We start from the raw sequence: 17,600 nt of genomic DNA on the forward strand, positions 1-17,600 counted from the left end.
GAATATATCTGTCTCTGCTTCAATGTATCCCTAATGAATGGCAGATATAAAACTAACAACTCATGGCAGGGACACTTCTCTGCTTTATATTAGGAATGTGGAGCTTCATCACTATTTTTGTTTTTGTTTTATTTACATCACAATTTTTTACATAAGACAAAACATACTATATTGAACATTTTTATGAGAGAGAGAGAGACAAATTTAGTAAGGAAGGTTGACTTTATTTTATGCATATTTTATTTTTAAATAATTAGGGGAATCCTACATTTACCTCATGAAGGGAAAAGCCTATGACATACTAGGCCAAACGTCTTCCTTGCAAAAGGAAAAAAAAGTTCTTTTCCTCCTTCCCATTCAAAAGATCTATGCAGAGAGTTTTAGTTACAGATGTCCAAACCAGAAACACATTTCTTTTAACAACATCTTATATTTAGGAGATATGAATTGATTGGCACAGAATTTAGTTTGGGGAAAAATTTTTTTTAATAACATTGGTGTATAGAGAATCAAGAAATGATATCTGTGAAGAAGTAAACATATTTAGGATTGTGTTATGGTTTGCATTTGGAATGCATATTTTGACATGTTTTGTTTTTAATTCTCAACAGAACTGATGTAAAGCTTAAGGGCCTAGTGAACCCAACCATTGAGACATTCTTGTTTGAAAGTGCAGATGGCAGAGTGCAGTGGTCCCCAACCCCCGGTCCGTGGACCGGTGCCGGGCCGTGGAGTACCTGGCACCGGGCCGCGCAGCGGCCGGGGGACATGAACGCTGCAGCGCAAAGGCTCCTGGGCCGTGCGCAAAAGCTCCTGGGCCGTGCGCAAAAGCTCCTGGGCCGTGCGCAAAGGCTCCAGGGAAGAGAGCCCCGTGCAGGTACGCACGTGTGGCCCAAAGCCCCCACCCCTGCGCGCGCTCAGCGGGCCATGGTAAAATTATCAAAGGCTGATTGGTCCGCAGCGATAAAAAGGTTGGGGACCACTGGCAGAGTGAATGGACATCTGATGGAGAACATAAGGACACACTGTATTCCCAGTAGCATAATGGGGAGCCAGATGTCTACTTTTTAAAAAGTAGGATGAATTGAGCCTTGCAACCTTGGTACTACAGTGGTTTAAAAAGCACCCTGTTATTAACACAGCTGCCTGCAATTTACTGCTGGTTCGAATCTCTCCAAGGCTCAAGGTTGACTCAGCCTTCCATCCTTTCTAAGGTAGGTTAAATGAGGACCCAGTTTGTGGGGGCAATAAGCTGACTTTGTATAAATATACAAAAGTATGAAGGCTATTGCTTAACGCACTGTAAGCCGCCCTGAGTCTCCGGAGAAGGGCGGCATATAAATCAAATTTAAAAAAAAAAAAAAATTGGCAAAAATAAATTAATGGCAATTAATGATTTGGCTAATTTCTGCATGCACATATATATTTATACTGTCTGTCTGTCTGCCTGCCTGCCTGCCTGCCTGCCTGCCTGTCTGTCTGTCTGTCTGTCTGTCTATCTTACAAATTTTTCTTTTTCAATTTCAGGTAGCAAAAATGTACACGTTCCAGGTAAATTTGCAACTTCCATAAACAAGTTTGTATGGTAACTTTAAACCGATCTGGAGTCTTCTTAATTTCCCTTATTGTAGGTTCCACATAATAGTTGTGAACTAATATGGGTCTAGAGAGATATATTTAATAGTAGCCCTGTCTCTTTTAAAATAATTTCTTCTGTGTATGCAGACTTTTTAAATATAATTTTGCTTTTAAATGGAATAAAATATACTGCTAGTAATGGCTTATAATCCATTGTTCAAGAATAAAAAAATGTTACTTGAATCATTGGCCTTATAGATAAGTGGGCATGGCAGATCATCAAAAAGTTTTGATATACTTTGAAGTCTAATGTGTAAAGAAATTATACTAACATTAATTCATTGAAGTGCAATTTGTCTTATTATTTCTTTTACAAAGCACAATATATACAGAATATAGAATAAAACAACCGATTTTGTTCCTCCTTCCTTTATACTTTCCTTCCCTAGTAAAGAATGATCATAGATTCATCAATATACAGGATAGTAATTATAAACTTTATATATAGAGTAAATATATGCTATATATAGTATATAGTATATAGTATATAGTATATAGTATAAGAGTACATTTTTTAAAGATAAATTTCAATTATTTTTAAATTATTTATTATTTAATTATTTAATTAAATTTTTATACCGCCCTTCTCCTGCTGGACTCAGGGCGGTGAACAGCCAAGAATAAAAAACATCCAATACAAAATTAAAAATTATTAAAAAAAATTAAACAAATTTTGGCCCAAATTTAAAACATCCCAACTAAAATCCATTACAATTAAAATATCTAAAGGGGGGGGGGTTACGCCAGCCCAGCTTGGTGAAATAGAAAAGTTTTGAGGGCATGGCGAAAAGCACAGAGATCTAGTATCCTATGTATCTCCGGGGGCAGGTCGTTCCAGAGGGCAGGTGCTGCCACAGACAAGGCCCTCCCCCTGGGGGTCGCCAGCCAACATTGCCTGGCTGACGACATCCTGAGGAGTCCCTCTCCGTGGGAGCAAACTGGCCGGTGGGAGGTTATCGGTGGCAGAAGGCGGTCCCGTAAGTACCCAGGCCCTGTGCCATGGAGCGCTTTAAAGGTGGTAACCAACACCTTGAAGTGCACCCGGAAGACCACCGGGAGCCAATGCAGCTCGCGCAGGAGGGATGTCACATGGGAGCGGCCCATCGCTCCAATAATCCCCCGCGCAGCCGCATTTTGCACCAATTGGAGCCTCCGGGTGCTCCTCAAGGGGAGCCCCATGTAGAGAGCATTGCAGTAGTCCAGGCAGGAAGTGACGAGAGCCTGAGTGACTGTGTGTAAGGAGTCCCGATCCAGAAAAGGACGCAACTGGCGAATCAGGTGAACCTGATGAAAAGCCCCCCTGGCCACGGCCGTCATATGCTCTTCTAAAGACAGCTGTGCATCCAGGAGGACGCCCAAGTTGCGAGCCCTCTCCAAGGGGGCCAGTAACTCGCCCCCAATAGCCAGCGATGGCACCATCTGGCTATATCGGGACGCCGGAAGCCACAGCCACTCGGTCTTGGAAGGGTTGAGTCGAAGCCTGTTTTTCCCCATCCAGACCCTCACAGCCTCCAGGCACTGGGACATCACTTCAAGGGCATCGTTAGGATGGCCTGGGGTGGAGATGTACAAAGTAATTAAACATATACTTTCCTAATTAGCTTCCCAAAATCAAGTTTCTTACTTGCATTATTTTACCCTGTAGAATAAAGTATTACTCTTTTAATTCTTCTAAAGTTATTTCTACAACACTGAGTACTTTGATACCCCTTAAAATTATCCAGAGATATTCGTTATTGTATACTAATAGTTTTGGATAAAAGACTATACATAATGAATAATAATTAGTCTCAGAGCTGAAAATGACCCTATTTGGTCAGGAGGGACTCAAGAAACTTGTTTTCTATATTAATTTAGGGGAATGAATCTTAAATAATTAGAATTTTAAGAAGAAGCAAGATAGTTTTAAACTACCAGCAGAACATAATTCTTTTTTTTTTTAAAGTATACTTAGTTCTAACACACTCTTTCTCCAATTTCCCTACAAATCCTTTGTCAAATACTGTGGTAAAATATCCTTCTGGGAGCACTTTTCTGTGAATTAAATACATGGACACAAACCTGTTATCAATTTCTTTGCATTGCACACATTTTCTTCTATTCTTTCAGCATTTCCCCCCATACCTCCTCAGTTACAGATAAGCCTATATTTACAACCATTTGTTCAGCGACTATTCCAACTTAGAATAGTGCTGGAAAAAGTGATATACCACCAGTCCCTGAAGTTATGGCCATTATAGTGCTTCCCCAGTCATGTGATCAAAATAATTAGCTATTTAAGTTATTTACTGGGCTGGTATGCCACCAATTCCTAGAACCTTTGGGAAGCTAACTGCATGAACATAAACAATATCCAAGAACTCAAATACATATTTTAAAAATTAGAAAAATCAGGAAATACAAGAACCAAACATAGAAATGCCATGCACCTACAAATCCACCTTCAATTATAACACAGCTTCCTCCTATGACAGATAGAAACGTTCACCATTTTCTTGAACTCAAAGAAGGAAAAAGCTGTGCAAATCTTTACAAAGAGAGAGGTTAAAAGAATGGGATGGCTATTGAAAATGTACACTTCTAGACTTCTGGCTGATGGTGTGGCAAGATTGGACATGAGGAACAGGTCTCCATGCTCCTGCGCCGAGTTCTCCCTGTTGGAGGGCTCCGAAAGGAGCTAAAGCCACCCAGTGAAGAAAAGAGGGTCACCCTGCAGGTCACAGAGAGCAGCAACTCTCCTGCTTGACCCAGGGCTTCTTCCCTCTCATCCACGACGAGAAGAGGCAGCCATGAAGCTGGGACAGCCGAGGCAACAAAGAAATGTGCAGGAGCGTTGTAGAAGAACAGTGACGATCTGGGTGAGAAGATTCTTCTTTTTACTTAGATCCTAACTTTAAAAGAAAGAAAAAAAAATCCAGGAAAAGACACTCTTAGAACTATTTCTTAAAGTGGTGAACAACCATAGAGAGAAAAATCCTAGACCTGAAAGAAAGAAACTAAGGGGAGAAAAGTTAAAGACCTTTTAAAAAATAGAAAATTGGATTTTTAAACTGGGTAGGCATTGTTTTGGAAAGGCATTATAAAATGCTGGAACTATCTACTTGAATAGCCGACTTTGCTTCCATAAATTGAACTAAAATTGGATTAATTAATTTATCAGACTTAAAACAATGCTGAAGCCTAAGTTGAGGGTGCCATCTACTGGTGAATGGAAAATATACCATACACCTACAAGCCAGGGAAGATTTATGATAAAAGAAATAAACAACATTCATCTGGAGGACTGTGGTGATATTTACTGTTCTATAACTATCTACTTTATGATTACTGGAGACTCTATTGTGAGAATAAGGAAGATTCTCAAGTAAAGTAAAGTGACTTTTGATTTGTGGAAGCTGCCTGGACTACTTAAATGGAACTAATTAATAATCCTGAGATGTAAAGAACTATGATTATTGAACTTTCTGAAGAGCAACATTGGACTTGAATATATTGTTTTTGTCACGAATGTTTTCAGAATTGCTGTAGCTACTTGATCAGTTACAAACAGTATGGATCCAATCAAGCCATCTCCTGTTTGCAATTAACTGCAAGCCTTCCCCACCCTAGTTAATTGCAGGTTAACTCCTCATATAAGCACGGACCTTTCTGCTTGCTATTTGGGCCTAGACGCTGTTTAGGCCTAGATGCAGAGCCAGTGCTGAAGCACCTGGACGCAGAGCCCAGAGCAGAGCTGCAGAAGGGAGGAGAACTCAGATAAGGAGTCCTGACGGCTGCAGCAGAGATAGCAGCAGAAAAGGAGTTGAAGAGCTGTGTAAAGATACTCCCACGGAGCTAGCTGCAACTGTGAGTTGAGATAGCTGGGAGCCTTTTGAAGTCTCCAATTTCGGCTTGCCTTTTGCTGAGTTGAAGCACGCAAGCCAACATCTGAACTGTTGCTGCTGGCAGTTTCCCTTCCAGGAGCTTCAAGCCACGTTTGCTGATTGAATTGTTTTTCATAGGTGACTTTTAGCTGTGAAGCCTACGCTGCTGCCCTTCTACCACCTCGATGATGTATCGACACCGAAGCTGTTTAATGTCATGTTAGTTTTTTCTTATGGACTGTTTCGGTATTGTGGAGAGGAATTTAGGGAGATGGCCTGGCTTCATTTAACCAAGATAAGACTTTGTTATTAATGTGCCTTTTTAAAGATATAGTGTTTTTTAACATTTTGAAGTAAAGTATATTTTTATACAAGACTCCTCTGCTAGTTTTATTTCAGTCCTAGTGTGTTTGCTCGTGAGCTGGTTCATGGTTCGGGGACAACCCTCAACCCCATCCTGACAGTTTTTGGACTATTGAGTAAGAGTGGGACTTACTAAAATAAGACAAGATGCTCCATCAGAGGGAAAGAGTGAGATTTCAAAAGAAATGGCGTTGATGTTTCAAATCATTAAGGATACTATGACAAAGAATCACAGAGAGATAAAGAACCTATTGCAAGACATAAATGGGTAAACAGAAAATATCCTACAACTGATAATGAATGAAGATAAAAGAGTCCAGAAAGAGGAGACAGCAGAAAGAATGGAGTAAAAGATAGAACAGACAAACCAGTAAACAAAGCAAGAAGATGAGAAGGAGAAGACGATAAAGATAGTAATGACTGATGAAATAAACCAAGGGAAAAGTACTTTAAGAAAGTTAAACATGGAATCAGATAACCTGGAAGATACTTATGAAAGGGAGATAGGGTTTGGGTGGACATTCTAGAGACCTGGCAGCTTAGGAGGTTAGAGATGGGAGAAATATTCAGACTGAATGGTAAAGACACAGATGCTGATAGAAACAAAAATCCAAGAGAGGAGTATGGGAGGCAAGCTAAAAAACAAATAAGAATTGAAGTATTAAAACGGGCAAGAGATGATGGATAGAAAAGAATTATTTTTTCTTTTTTTTCTAATATAATGATGGCCTGATTAAAAACTAGAATAGGGGAAGACATAAGAATACACATCTTTATATAAATCAATAGTTAGATGGAAAGATTGGAGGTTGAAAGATGGTATTATTAGGTATGTTTAAATAATAGGATGATTGGTACATGAATGGCGTATTGTGACTTTGAACAACCAAATAATGAAGGACTATGTCTTAATATAAACATGTGTATTAACACTAGAATTAGTATTATTAGTATTGGCCTGATTAGAAGCTAGAATAGAGATAGAAATAATAGAGGGAATATTAGCAGATATAATTTTTATATAATAGAATATAAGTAATAATTAGATGAAAGCATTAGAAGTTGAAAGATGGTATTAGTATGTACGCTTAATAATATCATTGGCATTAAAATGGAACATTGAAATATTGAATATCTAACATGTATATCAATACTAGGATTATATAAATTTGATTAGTGTAACTATTATTATTATTATTATTATTATTATTATTATTATTATTATTATTATTATTATTAATCTTTGGTGAGATTCACAGCTTTGAGGCTGGTTAATAGCTCAGCAGCTCGAGTCCTAACCAAGGACATAGGAACTGTTAAGGTATCATGGGAGGATGTAAGCTGTTCCGAGTAGGGTGGTTTTTTGTAGAGTCAAAATGTTCAAGTCCGATAAATTTAGAATTTCTAAATAGCGAGGTAGCCCTTTGGGTATTGCTCCAAGGGCTCCAATTACAATCGGGACAACACACAATTTCTTTTTCACAGTCGCTCAACTTCAATTTGCAAGTCCCGATACTTGGTGATTTTTTCTTGCTGCTTATCTTCAATCTGTGCATCACCAGGTATTGCAATGTCAATGAACCATACTTTTTTTCTTTTCAACTATTGTTATGTCAGGTGTGTAGTGGACCAAGTGCCTGTCAGTCTGAATCCTGAAGTCCCACAAGATCTTGAGTTTCTCATTCTCTAAAACTTTCTCAACCTGATGTTCCCAGTGGTTTTTGCTGTACTCAAATCCAAACTTCTGGCATAATTCCCAGTGAATGATCTTAGCAACGCGGTCATGACATTGTAGATAGTCATCATCATCATTATTATTATTATTATTATTATTATTATTATTATTATTATTATTATTATTATTTTATTAACTTTATTCATTAAACATGAAACTCAGTCAACTGAACATTCAAAAATGCATCACAAATAGCATTGACTGATGCTAATGGTTAATGCGGGTTGCTGCCAGCATCCTACGTATCAATCAAGTACCTTCTTAAGATGTACGATATTCCAAGTAGCACAGTTTTTTACAGTTCCGCTGGTGTTATTGCAGGAAGCTGCAATTTGTTGATGTATCTTATAAAATTCTTGGACATGGTACCAAGTGCCCCGATGACAATGGATATCACTGTTACATGTTTCATCCATAATCACGTAGTTTCAATGGCCAGGTCGTGATATTTCATGATTTTTTCCAGTTCTTTTTCTTCGACTCTGGCATCTCCTGGTACTGTGATGTCAATAAATTGTACGTTTTGGTTTTCGGCAACTGTGATATCTGGGATGTTGTGTTCCAAATGACAATCCATCTGTATTCGAAAGTCCGACAAGATCTTCACCTTCTCATTTTCTATAACTTTTTCCACTTTATGTTCCCATGATTTTTTGGATACAGGTAAGTTATATTTTTTACATAATGACCAGTGGATTAATTTAGCAATTCAGTCGTGTCTACCTTTGTAATCAGTTTGTGCGATTTTGCTGCATTCACATATTAAATGTAAAACAGTTTTGACTTTGTCGTTGCAAAGTCGCCAGTTTGGATTGTCAGTGGATTTTTGTATCTTTGCTTTCATGGCATTAGTTTGTAGTGCTTGTTCTTGAGCAGTGAGTATTAAACCTTCAATTTCTTTCTTGATGGTTCCCATCTTAAACCATGCCCATGTCAAATTTATCATTCAAACTTCATTTTTCTTCTTCTATAGTTTGATGGATTTGCAATAGTCCTCTGCCTCCTCTTTTTCTTGGCAGGTACAACCTGTCAATGTCACTTTGTGGATGTAAAGCGTGGTAGATATTCAAAAGTTTGCATGTTTTCCGGTCCAAGTTCTCCAGTTCAGCCAAAGTCCAGTTGATGATTCCAGCTGAGTAGCGTATCACTGGAACTGCCCATGTATTAATGGCTTTAATTATGTTTCCAGCATTCAGCTTTGATTTTAATATTTTGCAGACCCTCCTGATGTATTCCTTTTGTGTTGACTCTTTGACTTTTCCATTCAAGATGTTATCTGCTTCCAATATGCCTAGGCATTTGTAACCATCATCCTTTGCTAATGCTTTTACCATGTTGCCATTTCCCAGTTCTATTCCTTCTATTTTTCCATTTTTCACTGCTGCATGGATAATATAGCACATTTTTCAAGTCCAAAGTTCATTTTGATGTCGCTGCTGAACAGTTGAACTGTGTTGAATATTGATTTAAGTTCAGTGGTGCTTTTTGAATACATTTTTAAGTCATCCATATATGGTAGATGGTTTATCTTGCCATGTTGGCTTGAGATTTGGTATCCCAATTTTGTGTTTCGTAGGATTATTGTCAATGGAATTAATGTGATATTGAACAGTAGTGGTTAAAGTGAGTCCCCCTGGAAGATTCCTCGTCTGATGTTGACTTCACCAATGTTCTCCCCATTTGCTGTTAGTACTGTTTTAAGTTTTTGCATATTTGCTTCCAACAACGTACAAATATTTTTGCTGATTCCAAAGTTTTTCAGACAGGTGTCAATCCAGCTGTGGGGTAATGAGTCAGATGCCTTTTTGTAATCAATCCATGCCATATTTAAATTTTTTTTCTTCATTTTGCATTTTTTAGTATCACTTTGTCAATGAGAAGCTGATCTTTTGTTCCTTTTGATTTTTTATAATTTCCTTTTTGTTCTACTGGATACAAACTGTTTTCCATCAGAAGATTGAATACTGAATTTGCCAGTATTCTTGTAAAAAGTTGTTGGCAGACAAGTAATTGGGCGATAGTTGCTTGGTTCTGTGCCCTTTTCTGGATCTTTCATTATCAAGTATGTTCAACCAGCTATTAACCATTCTTTGCTTGTTACATTTTGAAGCATTTGATCAAATTGAGTGGCCATGCGATGATGGAGGATGATCAGGTGTTTTAGCCAGTATCCATGCAGTTCATCCAGGCCTGGTGCACTCCAGTTCTTGGCCTTCTTTGCTTGTTTTGCAACCATGTCAGTTGTACAATATTTTTCATTTTGTTTCATGTTGTTTGTTGTTGAATATCTTTGATCCAGGAGGCAGTTTTGTTGTGTTCCACTGGATTTTCCCAGTTCTTTCCAAAAGTTCAAAGTTTTTTCTTTACATGGGTGAACATTATTTTGGACTCGATTTTCATCAAGTGACTGGTAGAAGAGTTGTGGGTTTCTTCTGAACTGGATATTTTCACGATATTGTTTTATTCGTCCTTCATATCTTTCAATTTTCTTTGCTGTTGATATTACACGTTGTTTTAGTTCTTCCATGATTTCTGTTATTGTTTTTTCTTCCAGGTTGTATTTTTTGTGTAAACTACTTTTCAGCTTTTTGTTCTTTAGTTTTCCTTCTTTCAAGTACTTCAGATTGCTGACATCCCCTCATAGTTTTTTAATTTTATTTTCAAGTCGAATTTTCCACTTTGGTGTTCCAGTGGGTTTCTTTTTTGGCATTTTATAACCCAGTTCTGCAGTTATAATGGCGGCTGTAGTATACATTAGTTGGTTGGTTTCATATAGTGTGCTGGATGGGATGGAAGTTAAAATGTTGTTCACGGCAGTTAACAGATCTTTCACTTGTTTGCTATGCACTTTGCAAATGGTAGGTAGTCTTTTTCTTTCTATGTTTTCTTTGATGTGGTTTTCAATATTTTCTTTCAGCATTTTTGCTAGATCACTTAGCTCTACACTTTTGAGTTGTTACACAGGAGGATTTTCATCCTGTATGTTGGTTTCTTCCACTGGCTGGTCAGTTTGTTGAGGTGTTGGAGCAGTTTCTTCAGCTTGTTCATCATTACTTGTTGTTTTCTTTTTAGCCAATGTTTCTAGATGTTGCATTTCCATATCTGTGAAAACTTTATTATGGATGATGGAGCATATTTGATCCATTAATCTTTCTTCAGTTACGTCACTTTCCGGGTGTTTTCCTTCCACAGTTGCATCATTCTTTTTGGAAATCCCCTGGCTGTTGGTTCTGCCTGGTAATACTATTAGATGATTTCTTGATTTTCTTTGGTTGTCCAAGTTTTGCGCTTTTGTTTCAGTCGCTTTGCAGTTGCACGCCCTGGTTCTCTAGCAGTAACAATTGAGCCCTGTAGGCCCTTTTTCAACAAATGTCCAGGAGCCATAGCATCTGACGCGGTCCTTATTGACCCGGGTGACAACCGATCCAGTGTGGAATTTTGTTGATTTCTTCTCATCATTAGTGATGGTAGGTGGCTGGGTTGGTTCACAGTGGCTAAGCCACTACTGATCCAAAGATGATAATCCCATAACCATAGGAATTGCACCGGATAGCTGTCCAAGCCCAGCCATGGCAGCCTAACTGCCTGTTTAGTGGCAGAAAGGCAGGATCAGGAATGGGGCGGGGAAGAGGCCTACCTGTCTGTTTGGTAGCAGAAAGGCAGGATCAGGAATGGGGGGGGGGAGGAAAGAGGCCTACCTGTCTATTTGGTAGCAGAAAGGCAGGATCAGGAATGGGGGGAAGGAAAGCGGCCTACCTGCCTGTTTGGTAGCAGAAAGGCAGGATCAGCTTATTATTATTGTTATTATTGTTGTTGTTGTTGTTGCTGCTGCTGCTGCTGTTTGTATCAAAATGAATTATACCGAGGCCACACTGATCATGTATTGATATTGATGTATATTTAAAAATAAAAATCCAATAAAACCTAAAAAGAAAGAAAAAAAGAAAGAAAGAAAATGCTTCTAATGCTGTTCAGTGGCTTCCTATAGGGATGGACCTGGTGGGACCTAACCATAGTTGGCTTGATTGGATAAATTCAAAAGAAGGTACTCCCTTAGCTAATCAAACCTGGAGCCATATACAATTTTAAAGGTGATAACCAGCACCTTGAATTAGATACAGAAGTTGACTGGAATACAATGCAGTTCCTGACAGTAGTGTTCCAATATTTGAGGGGCTGACAAAGAAGAGGGGGTCAACCTATTTTCCAAAGTACCAGAAGACAAGACAATGGATAGAAACTAATCAAGTAGAGAAGCAACCTAGAACTAAGAAGAAATTTCCTAACAGTGAGATCAATTAACTACTGGAACAGCTTGCCTTCAGAAATAGTAGGCGCTTCATCACTGGAGGTTTTTAAGAAAAGACTGGACAACTATCTGTCTGAAATGGTATAGAGTCCCCTGCTTGAGAAGAGGGTTGGACTATTGAATGAAAATGGTGAACTTAAATCAAAGCAAGAATTAGAAGAACAAGAGATAAAGATGGATTGGTTTTCATATATGCAAATACATTCTAGATATGATAAAGATTTTAAAACAGAGGGTTTTTATAGTAATTTGACTAATCTGATAAAATTTTAACAGGTTCTTATGACACCGTAATTAAAAAATTGTATGGTTATTTATTAGAGGTAAAATTGGAAGACGAACAAGTTAAAGAAACAATGATTGCATGGGGGAAAATTTTGGCTATGGAATTGATTTAGAGAAATAGCAAAAATTGTGGTTGCAAAATTATAAAATGACAATGTCAACAGCATATAAGGAGAATTTGTACAAGATGTTTTACAGGTGGCATTTACCCCCAACGAGAATTGCTAGAATGTTCAAGAACAAATCAGAACAGTGTTGGTAACGTCATCAGACACCAGGTTCATATTTCCATATGTGGTGGACATGCGTAGAAGCTAAAAGATATTGGACTAAAATCCACACATGGTTGGAAAAAAAGACAAAGAAACACATTGACTTTAAACCAAAGATATTTTTATTAGGGATTTTACCAGAAATATATAATGTTATGAATGTTTTAAAAGCGGCTAGAATTGTATTTGCTAAAAATTGGAAAAAGGAGAAAATACCTATGGAAGATGAAAGTTATTAAGAAAGTTATGGAATGTGCTGAAATGAGTATTGACATTTGAAATTAGAGAACAGGAAGACAAGCAATATTATATGGTATGGGATGTATTTTATCAATGGCTAGATAAGAAAGCATGGAAATGAAGTATGAAATATGAAATAAATGTAATAATAAAATATATGATATGGTTTTTTAGGGGATAAATGCCATTGTTAAATAAATGTTAAATGAGAATAATAACACAATGAGATATAATAAATTCACAAGTAACTTATACATTTTGGATATGGGATTAAGCACAAAAGAATTGTAACCGATCGACACACATTCTGTAATTGTAATGGATGATGGTTGTTTTTATGTTTTGTTTAAAAAAAAAAAAGAGGGTTGGACTAGAAGACTTGCAATGTTCCTTCCAACTCTGTTATTATGTTACTCTGATGTCACAAAAAATAATGAGATACCAATAAAAGTCTGGTGTCATGAATGTGTTACAGTGATCCAATTATCTAGGGTATAAGTGAATGTGAACAAAATTTCCCAGTCCAGGAATGGTTACAGCTGACATATAAAAATTGCTTAAATTCGGGAAGGATTGGACTCTGACTGGGTAGCTTCAGGCGGGATGACGGAGGCGGGCCTTGAGAATGTCATTTGGGAGGAGTTTGACCGGTGGCTCCCGAGGACGTGGACAGGATTCTGGGCAGGCTTAGCATGGCCACATGTTTACTGGACCCATGTCCCTCCTGGTTGGTACTGGCCTCCCGGGAGGTTACACGAGGCTGGCTCCAGGGGATTATTAATACTTCTTTGAGTGAGGGTAACTTCCCCACCGCCATGAAGGAGGCGGTGGTGAGGCCCTCATTAAGAAACCTTCCCTGGACCCAGCTGTATTAGCAAATTATCGTCCTGTCTCCAACCTCCACTTTGTGGCGAAGCTTGTTGAGAGTGTGGTGGCGCGACAGTTTCCCCGGTACCTGGAGGAAACGGTTTATTTAGATCCATTCCAGACAGGTTTCAGGCCTGGGCACAGCATGGAAATGGCATTGGTCATGTTGGTGGATGATCTCTGGAGGGCTCGGGACAGGGGCTGTTTCTCTGTCCTGGTCCTATTAGATCTCTTGGCGGCTTTTGATACCATTGACCATGGTATCATGCTGCACCGACTAGAGGGGTTGGGGATAGGGGGCACCATGCTGTGGTAGTTCTCCTCCTTCCTCTCCAATCGGTCACAGTTCGTGTTGACGGGGGGACAGAGATCGACCTCGAGGCGCCTTGTGTGTGGGGTGCTGCAAGAGTCGATTCTCTCGCCCCTTTTGTTCAACATTTATGTGAAGCGGCTGGGTGAGATCATCTGTGGTTTCGGGGTAAAGTATCACCTGTACGCTGACGATACTCAGCTATACATTTCCACCCCGGACCACCCCAACGATGCCCTTGATGTGATGTCCCGGTGCCTGGAGGCCATGCGGATCTGGATGGGGAGAAACAGGCTCAGGCTCAACCCATCCAAGACCGAGTGGCTGTGGCTTCCGGCATCCTGATATACTTTTGGGGGCGAGTTGTTGGCCCCCACAGAGAGGGCTCACAACTTGGGTGTCCTCCTGGATACACGGCTGTCTTTGGAAGAGCATATGACGGCTGTGGCCAGGGGGGATTTTTATCAGGTTCGCCTGATCCACCAGTTGCGTCCCTTTCTGGATCAGGATGCCTTATGCACAGTCACTCATGCCCTCGTTACGTCCCGCTTGGACTACTGTAATGCTCTCTACATGGGGCTCCCCTTGAGGAACACCCGGAGGCTCCAACTGGTCCAGAATGCGACTGCGTAGGTGGTTATGGGGGCAACTCGGCACTCCCATGTAACACCTCTCCTGAGAGAGCTACACTGGCTCTCAGTGGTCTTCTGGGTGCGCTTCAAGGTATTGGTTACCACCTTTAGAGTGCTCCATGGCTTAGGACCCGGGTATTTACGAGACTACCTTCTGCCGCTGGTAGCCTCCCACCGACCAATACGCTCCCACAGAGAGGGGCTCCTCAGGATGCCATCAGCCAAACAATGTTGGCTGGCGGCCCCCAGGGGGAGAGCCTTCTCTGTGGGGGCACCTACCCTCTGGAACGAGCTGCCCCTGGAGGTACGGCGGATCCCAGATCTGCGCACTTTCCGCCGTGCCCTAAAGACGTTTCTGTTTCATCAAGCCGGGCTAACCTGACCTAACTTTTTAAAATTGTTTTCATTTTAAATTATTAAATTATGGGTTTTAATATAGGGGTGTTTTAACTGTGGGCCAAATTAATTTAATTGGATTTTAATATTGTTTTAAATTTTGTATTTTTTGTATTTTATCTGCTGGCTGTTCACCGCCCCGAGTCCTTCGGGAGAAGGGCGGTATACAAATATAATAAACATAAACATAAACATAAACATAAACATAAACATAAACATAAACATAAACATAAACAAAAAGTAGATATCGAAAGACTGCTGTAGTTGCTGCCTACTCCCAAAGCAGGAATGTTGAATTTAGGAGAACCCCCACATTGTGAAGCACCTTTGATCAGAAGACTACAACTCTATTCAAAATTAAATATTGAATTCTTTAGACCTGTCTAATTCACAATCCCAAAACTACTCTGTGTTGAAAGAATTCAGTTAGAGTCTTTTGTTCTCTATACAGATGATTACAACCTTCCACCATTGAGCAGAACTCCCACCACATATCAATGGTATGTGGCAATGTTCTTGGGAGACAAGGGAGTCACAGATTAGACAAACATGATGCAAAAGACATTTCAGTTCACCGATGCATAGGCTCATGGGAATTCTTTCAGAAGGGACTCTTCCTACTTTTCCAGAGAGTAAAAGGAAAGGTGGGGAGAAGTACTTGCAGTAGCACAAGATTCTGTTAATTTAACCTTACAGTAAAGATAAAGCTAGTTTTAATTGTTGTGCTTCTTTGTAGACTATCTTGAAGGGCTAACACCAATATTATAAGTTGATTTTTTTAGGATGACTTATGTAACTAGATAATATCACCATACTGATGATATGAAACATAATACTAATGGATAATCTGTCTCAGTAATTTCATGTAGACGTTAAAAAGAAATGGAGGAAATAGAGATCCTTGAGGGATGCGACAGAAAAGAGATCTCCAGGCAGATTCAGATCTCCCTTCCCCATTGAATGAAATTGTCCATTCAGGAAACTGGACAATTACTGGGTGCCTATCAAATTATGTTTTTAAGATATTTAGGAGAAAAGATGGATGCTATAAATGAATTTTACTACACATCATACAGAAATATTTGTCTTAAAATATGATAAAAAAAGAAATAGAATAATGTAAATTTAAAATGGGGAAATACTGATCTTGATAATGGGTAGAAGAAACAGTATTTAATATAGCTACAGCGGTTAATATTGCTACAGGTAGAACAACAGATGAAAAGCAGATCTGCTGTGATTTCTATCACTAATTAATTTCTTTCACTACTTAATCTAACAATCAAAAATAAAGACCACAGAAGGTAAATAATAATGATAGATGTATGCAGAAATATATGAGTTATCCTGCAGTTATTGAATAATTTGCTTTAGTCATATTGTGATTTTTTTTTCTGTTCACTTGTGTCCGATTCTGGGAGACTGCCTGAACAAGTCCCTGCTGTTTTCCTGGCAAGATTTTCCAGAAGTGGTTTGCTTTCTTTCTTGGGTAGAGAAAATGACTAGCCCAAGGTCACCCAGCTGGCTTTGTGCCCAAGGTGGGACTAGAACTCACAGTCTCCCAGCTTCCAGCTTGATGCTTTTCACTACACCAAACTTACTGTCAAATTAAATTTACCAAGTCCTAAATACAGCTATCACAATATCTGTTTTCAATCTGTGTCTAAAGTTATCCTTGGTAAAAATATGCAAAATTGTCTTAAGTAATTATCCCTTTTAAAAACAACTATATGCAATATGAAGAGAGAGAGAGACAGAGAAAAGATCTGTTCATACAGAACAAATGACCTGATGTCTATAATTCAAGACATGCAACCTCAAATGTATGACATTTCATTTCTGCACTGATTCAATATGGCAAAGAGAAATGTTTAAGAAACTCAAGCAAAACATCTCCTCCATGTTCATAGTAATCATTTATATCTTTGAATTTAGATTTATGTTATAAAGGGATTAAGGACTGAATTTGTGTCTTTAAAACTTAATCTTTTATTGAGGCTTTTAATATTTTTATAGTAACTATCTAATGTAAAAAAGAAGGTATAACTAGAAAAGGCAAGCCTTATAGCAAAAAGAGTCGGCTGACCCAAATAACACAAAAAACCCTAAGAAGAATATCACTGAAAATTAAAATGGACACAAGCAAAAAGGGTGCATTTATTTCCCACAGCAAGCACAGGCATATTAGAAGAAGAGTGTTATTCACAACAAAAAAATAATATTGACAGACCTGTGGAGGGAACATCCTCCCTTTTTGGTCAGAGAACATGACATAAGCAGTTTGTGTGTACACATAGCTTTTGAAACGAGGCTTAGGTGAAGGGGTGTGCACATGGCCCTGTGCTACACTGACTTTGATATAAGAAGAAGAAATTAGGAAGAAAAGCAGACATACATGGATGAATGTGGGTAACAAAATGGATGAAATGTAGTATATTTCAGGGGAGAATGTCAGCAGCCATTTTACTTCAAAAAATGCTCAAGAATTAAACAGAGAGAATTTCATTATAGGTTTAATGAGAAATAGAAAAAATATTTGAAGTACCTGTAATTATCCCCACTATGAAGCCTATCATCAATAAAGACCTCTGTGATTAAATGCACTTAAAGCAAAAGGACACGAACCCAGAAAGGTTCTGAATAAATATGTTCAGAATTCTGCAAAGGTGTAAAATAGTTGGGAGGGCCAT

The 17,600-nt window shown here is 38.8% G+C and overlaps 1 protein-coding gene across 7 annotated transcripts in view; it reads right to left on the minus strand.

The window, feature by feature from the left end:
• The window catches only part of DMD (dystrophin), a 2,096,968-nt gene that overhangs the window by 1,388,932 nt on the left and 690,436 nt on the right, over positions 1-17,600 (minus strand). The window lies entirely within an intron of this gene.

The sequence above is a fragment of the Pituophis catenifer genome, unplaced genomic scaffold (assembly GCF_029215685.1).
Source record: "Pituophis catenifer annectens isolate HBS135680 unplaced genomic scaffold, rPitCat1.0.hap2 SCAF_4, whole genome shotgun sequence".
NCBI classification, from domain to species: Eukaryota; Metazoa; Chordata; class Lepidosauria; order Squamata; family Colubridae; genus Pituophis; species Pituophis catenifer.